Below are 6,143 nucleotides of genomic sequence, written 5' to 3'. Positions count from 1 at the left end.
CTCCCATTTGCGTCATGTTACCAATTGAGAATTCAAAAAAATCTTCAAAAAATTTTGGGGCCCATTTGCGCCAAATTGGAGCCCACTGGCGCCTGTTCGCGCCGGTTGGCGAATGTCTTTCGCAAACAGGCATGGTCGAGTAAGATACCCGCAATCAAAACCTTGATAAGACCGGACACATACCAACCATGGATTCAACAACAAATTTCCCAACAAAATTTCAGCAAATGATCTGTAACTAAGGATAAATGTAGTTTCCACCATCAAAACATTTTATTATTCAGCCTTACTTCTCACTTTACCTAAAGATTCCTAGCTTGCATAAGTGAACGTGGCCTTCCATCTATCAATGAATGCAGACTTAGAATGGTGAGATTTTAAACAGTCTAGAAATAGAAATTGCCATAGAAAAAAAAGTTTTGTTTATCATTTTTCTGAAACGATTTCAACAATGCATGGACATCTTTGTGGAGAGTACCCAATTACACAAATGAAAAGGGGACCATTGTTACAAAAAAAAAAGACAAAATTATTGAAAAGAAATCTATGTTTCGACAATGGATTATAGACTCTGTGGCTATGTTTAAAAATAAGGAGCAAAGCATGAACATACTACATGTAGTATTCCAAATGTTTCAATAAATCCATGGAATCAAAATATGTGTTACAAAATTTCCTTGTTTTCAAAAGACAACAAATCTAAAATTTGTTTCATTTTCACAGAAAGACATATTAGATTCTCACAATGACTGTAAGGGCTCTAGTAGCCTAGTATCTAGCCATGTACAGCTTATGTTATTTCCAAAATTATCCCTCGATGCCTGTAAGCTGTACACGACTGGGCACCAGGCTACAGTTTATAGTCTTGAAATTATCTTCATTTTCACTCAAGACATTCAAAGCAAAAGGTAGGTCATCTTGGCATGTTTCTTGACAAAAATGTAGTATCTCAATAACCAAGGATTTTTTAGAAAAATATTAGGGACCACTAAACAGCATTGCACACTTTTAAAATGCTTTACAGGCCCACATTTCTATTTTGGGTCTCACGAACAAAGTTTCCTCTGACATTTTTTCGTTTTCTCTTTTTTCATCAGAAATGTTTTTATCGGTTCCTTTTCCTGAGGAAAATGATTTCTGAAATTGTTTTATAATCTATCGACCAAAACTAATCTAAAGCAAGAGAAAGAGGTCTATGAGAACATAAAAAAAATAAGAGGAATTTTTATTACTTCAATGGTTGCTACTAACAGCACTAAGTAAAAGCAAAAAGTAAAAAAGACACTGAGATGCACAATAAGTGTCATCTGGTATCTTCATAAACTTCACATATCAGACCATCATATTGTTTTTGATGTATAGCTTTATTTGCTTATCAACAAACTTCAATACTTCATAGCAAGTAGTTGAACACTATGGTAAATTTCACAGAAGTCATGCAAGAGCAGAAGATCACAATCTTTAAAAATATTGATTCTTGAAGCATTTTAGATCCAAATTTTGCATAAGCTGAACACTTCTAATGTTACCAATGCAAATTGTTTTTGTGCACATCTTACAGGTGACCACACAATAGCAAGATTACAATTGGTTTATCTGTAAAATTGATCATCTTCAACTGTTCGCCAGAAGAAAGTCCCTTTTGGGTCCATGCAAGAAAGTTTACTAGTAGGACAATTCTTTAGAACGTTAACACGGAGCAAATGTCAATTTTGGCCTCCATTGGTAGGCTTTGTTTTTGAGTTTCATGAATAGAAGAGGTTTGAAAATGAAACACTCTGAGCATAGAAAACTGCTAACATTATTAGTGATGTTCAAATATAATAAATAATATTTGTAATTAGAATTTGGGCAAATATATATGAAAGCTTTGGAGCAAAGCATACCAGAAAAATGTCTGGCAAAAAAAAAATCTATATTCTCTTTTTGCAAACTCTATATTTTAACTGTTTCTGCAACTATATAAGAGGCTGTTTTTCTTCATATTTTCCAATTTCAGAAAATAAATAATTTTTCATCCAAATCTCCATAAAAAAGGGTCATAATCATACCTGGTCTTCCCAGTCCCACCCATGACAAAAGTAATATTTTCCATAATTAGAAATATATAAGAAAACAAAAGAAGGCTTTGATATTATAAAATATATTATTTCTTTCAATTGTTGTTGATGCAATATTTGCTGCTATTAAATTGTGTGTAATACTATGTAATATTAGAAGACTATTGTACTGCATACATGCCTAATTCACATTCCAGCTTTAGAAATTGTGGGGAAATTCTCCTGTTTAACTTTAAGCATAACAATATTTTACACCATGACCACAGTGGACACGAAGTAACCAAAGTGCCATGATTTTAAATACGCCAAAAATAATTACTCAAGCAACTGGATAAGATTTTGAAACAGACGTTTCAGATAGCATCCGCTATCTTTCGTCAGTGACTAAAGAAGGATCTGGTAGAGCTAGGTTTTATACCAAAGCGATGAATAGATATGTTAAGCTAAGCTATTTTTTGGTACTCCCTTCATTTACATAATCTATTCAGAGTTTTGGTATAAAACCTAGCTCTACCAAATCCTTCTTTAGTCACTGACGAAAGACAGCGGATGCTATCTGAAATGTCTGACTGTTTCAAAATCTTATCCAGTAACTGTTGCTTGAGTAATTATTTTTGGCATGTCTTATAACCTGGATGTCTAACCTTCATCAAAGTGCCATTTTAAATGTTGTTCTTGAATGTAATTTGCAAGCTCTTGATTTTAAAAACAATATTAGAAAACAAAAGATTGAATCTGTGATTGTTGAACTAGCTTGCCATGTAATGGCCCAATATTGCTACATTCTACTGTAAAAGGGAAAATGTTTGCGGGGATTTTAATTTCGCTGTAGGGAGAAAATGAAGTGTTTGCTCTTGTTTTAACTTTACAGTTGAAAAAAGGGGGTAGGCAGGCAGAGGACAGACCGAGTTTGAAGTTTGCAGAGATGAGGTCACTGCGAAAACATTAAACCAGCGCAAATATTTTCCCTTTTACAGTAGACTCGCCAGTCTTAAGAGTTGACTACTAATTGCCAGAATTGGTTTATTTCTTAATCATTCAGGTACCAGAAATACTATAGATTCTGAAGTGATACTAGCCCCTGAAGGTTCCGGGTCGGAGTTCAATTGTGACCGGGGGTTGGGTCATGACCCGGTAATCTGCCGGAAGTGCGTGGTCGTCACCCTGATTTCTGCCCGAGATTGCTTGGTGATGGTTTTAGCTGTGTATGAATATTTTGAATCTTCTGAAAAGCCCGTGAGTTGTAGTATTTTTGGGCGCGGTGCAGTTGGTTCGCTATCGAAGCCTTTTTTGTATTAGTCCGCGGGAACGGTGATGCGGTTTTCTCGCCTGATGACCCAAATAGCATCGTTTTTAATGCATTTTCACCGAATTTGCGTCATCGAAGATTGCGAAAAAGTTATCACATGACTTTTTTATTTTTTTCATTTTTCAGAGACACCATTTACTAAGCTTTCTCAGCATATATGCCGTGACCCCAGGAAAACTCGTTTTTTCCGAGCAGGTTCGATCAAAAAAGTGTAAAAAAATGATAATTTTCGGATGCCAAATTTACATTTTACTATGGTTTCTACCCAAAATAAAGGGACAACGGACAATACCGATAAATACATCGGAAAACAGCAGAAAACCGCTTTTCGACCATGTGATTACATTTTCCGTCCTACTTTTCTCGGCCGAATTGTAGCCCGTCGACCTGAGGGTGTCGGCCTACATACGAAATCGCAAAAAAACTCCGGTCCGAGACCTTAAATAGGTTTCTGACAGGTCCCATTGCATGCTGGGAGATGCAGAGCACCATGGGTAACTTCGGTTTGCTCCCCTAGCTACCCATAGTGCCCTGCATATCCCAGTATTCAATGGGAACCATGAAAACGTCAATGGACTAAGTATAGGTTGATTTTACCTAACTTCATATATCATGGCGAGTATCATTTAAATATCTTTGTGTGGGAACTCTAAACTACTGGTATCTACATACAGTTCTGACAATTTGTAACCTTCTCTTAAGGCTGGTGTAAGTTTTCTTTTATCAGTTCCAGAATGTGTAAGATACATTCTTGGAGGTTACTGCATGTGTGTGCAAAATGGATTTCATAAGATGAAGGTTTAAGAGGGTGTGTATAATCAGAAGAATGACTTTAAGAACCTATTTTTTTCCTGGCTAATAGAAAGTTCTAATGAACTGCTTGTGTGAAACTGCTTGTGCATCGTTTTCTTGACTCTTTTTTTTCAGACCACATGCATTTCATACTTAGGTATTAAAGATGTAGTGGTCTGCGCTTCTGTTACAAGCCACGTCTGGTTCATATTACTTGGACCAGAAGGCCTGGGTTCAAGCCCCGGGTAGGACACCTCTGGACAAGAGGCGCATTGAGTGATACCAAAGACTTTATAAAAATGGTACTCTCCAAGCAGAGCATGGGTTTCGGCTGGTTTTTGACGTGTTTTTAATTGTTTTTGTCGGGCTTTCTACTTTGTCATCTCGCCAACCCGGCGAGACAAAAAAAAGATGACAAAGTAGAAAGCCTGACAAAAACGACTAAAAACACGTCAAAAACCAGCCGAAACCCATGCCCTGCTTGGAGAGTATAAAAATGGTACATACGTCTGAAACAGTATGGAAGTTAAACACACTCCACCGCCAGTGGACTAGCCCCCTGCTGCAGTGATTGCACCACAGTGTGGCCCATGGCTATGAAACAGAGATGGGCACCGCCCTATACACCTTATGGTGTGGGAAGATTCTAACTTAAGGGAAAGCAAGTTTCAGCTAAGCTATTTTTTGACACTCTCCAAGCAGAGGTTAGGCTTTTCGTCATAGTCTTACATAAAGAAAACAGGACAATGAGTTTGTTTCAGTTATGTAATTCTGTTTTATATATTCATTTCGATTACAACCCATGTGCCATGCATGTCTGTATAAGTTCTTTTGTTTTGAAAATGGAATAAGAAGAACGTGAAAAAAGGGGCAAAATAAAGCCCTACAAAAACTCCTAAAATCACATCAAAAACAGCCAGAGCCGAACCTCTGCTTGGTGGGTAATTATTTTGTTAGCTAGTAGAATAGTGTAATGTGTCTTTGCAATGGCTTCAGCCAAGCACACTGGGTCACCCCTTATCTTCTTCACAAGTGTGTTGGGGATACTAGCTTTACGTCCTCCATCCGAATGAAACCCTTAACAGTAATGCCGAACAGGGCTCAAACCTCTGCCGTCTTTATCCACGGAATCTGATCCATACAGCAGAACAGACGGGTAACTGACTGCGTGAACCACTTCGTACTTCATGTGATTGTACGGGTCTTTGTTTCAGTCCTACATTGATGACTACACGGGTTTGAGTTCCAGACTAATTCACCGGTCGCCAAAAGACTTAAACAGCTACAAGCACTTCAAACGTTTCTGAGAAGTTTTTTTTTCCTTGCGTCCGATGTTGTTTTGGGTCATGGTCGTTGCTTGCATATTTATGACCGACTTTTCTTCAAATCAATTGGAGTACATGTTGGGACATGACTACCTGGAAAAACAGACTTGTTTTTCTGCTGAATTGAACTACATTTACTAGTACTTTTCGAAGTAAATTGTCTGGTACATTATAATACAAGATGGCACATGTACATGCATTTGCTGACATGATACCAGGTATAGTAACGCCTAGGAATATAAATGTTGTGTTTTCAGTTACTGGACTAGACTACAGAAATCCTTCAGACACTGGTGAAGTTAAGGGATGTAACATTTTTTGATCTTAGTGATGAAAGTGTTGCAGCATTTTTTCCCCAACATGTACTCATTTCTGTTGCAGTACTAAATTCACACACCAAGCTAAGCCCCCTTTACGCTGGCACTGTAATGTTTAGGGCTGAATCTACAAAAATACAAGACAATCCCTTCCCTACCTAATCGTAAACATAACATTCATTTTTCTGGCCTGAGCTGCATCAGCAGTTTTGAGTCCGAATGGTTCAAACTTCAAAACAGAAAAGGAAAGTGATCTCCAACTAGTTTAGCTCAAATGAACTCAACAAACAGATGAGCAACTCTACCACTGGTCGTGACAGGAAGACAGATGCTATATACA

The sequence above is a fragment of the Branchiostoma lanceolatum genome, chromosome 2 (assembly GCF_035083965.1).
Source record: "Branchiostoma lanceolatum isolate klBraLanc5 chromosome 2, klBraLanc5.hap2, whole genome shotgun sequence".
NCBI lineage: Eukaryota > Metazoa > Chordata > Leptocardii > Amphioxiformes > Branchiostomatidae > Branchiostoma > Branchiostoma lanceolatum.
Note: the sequence above shows the minus strand (reverse complement) of the source record.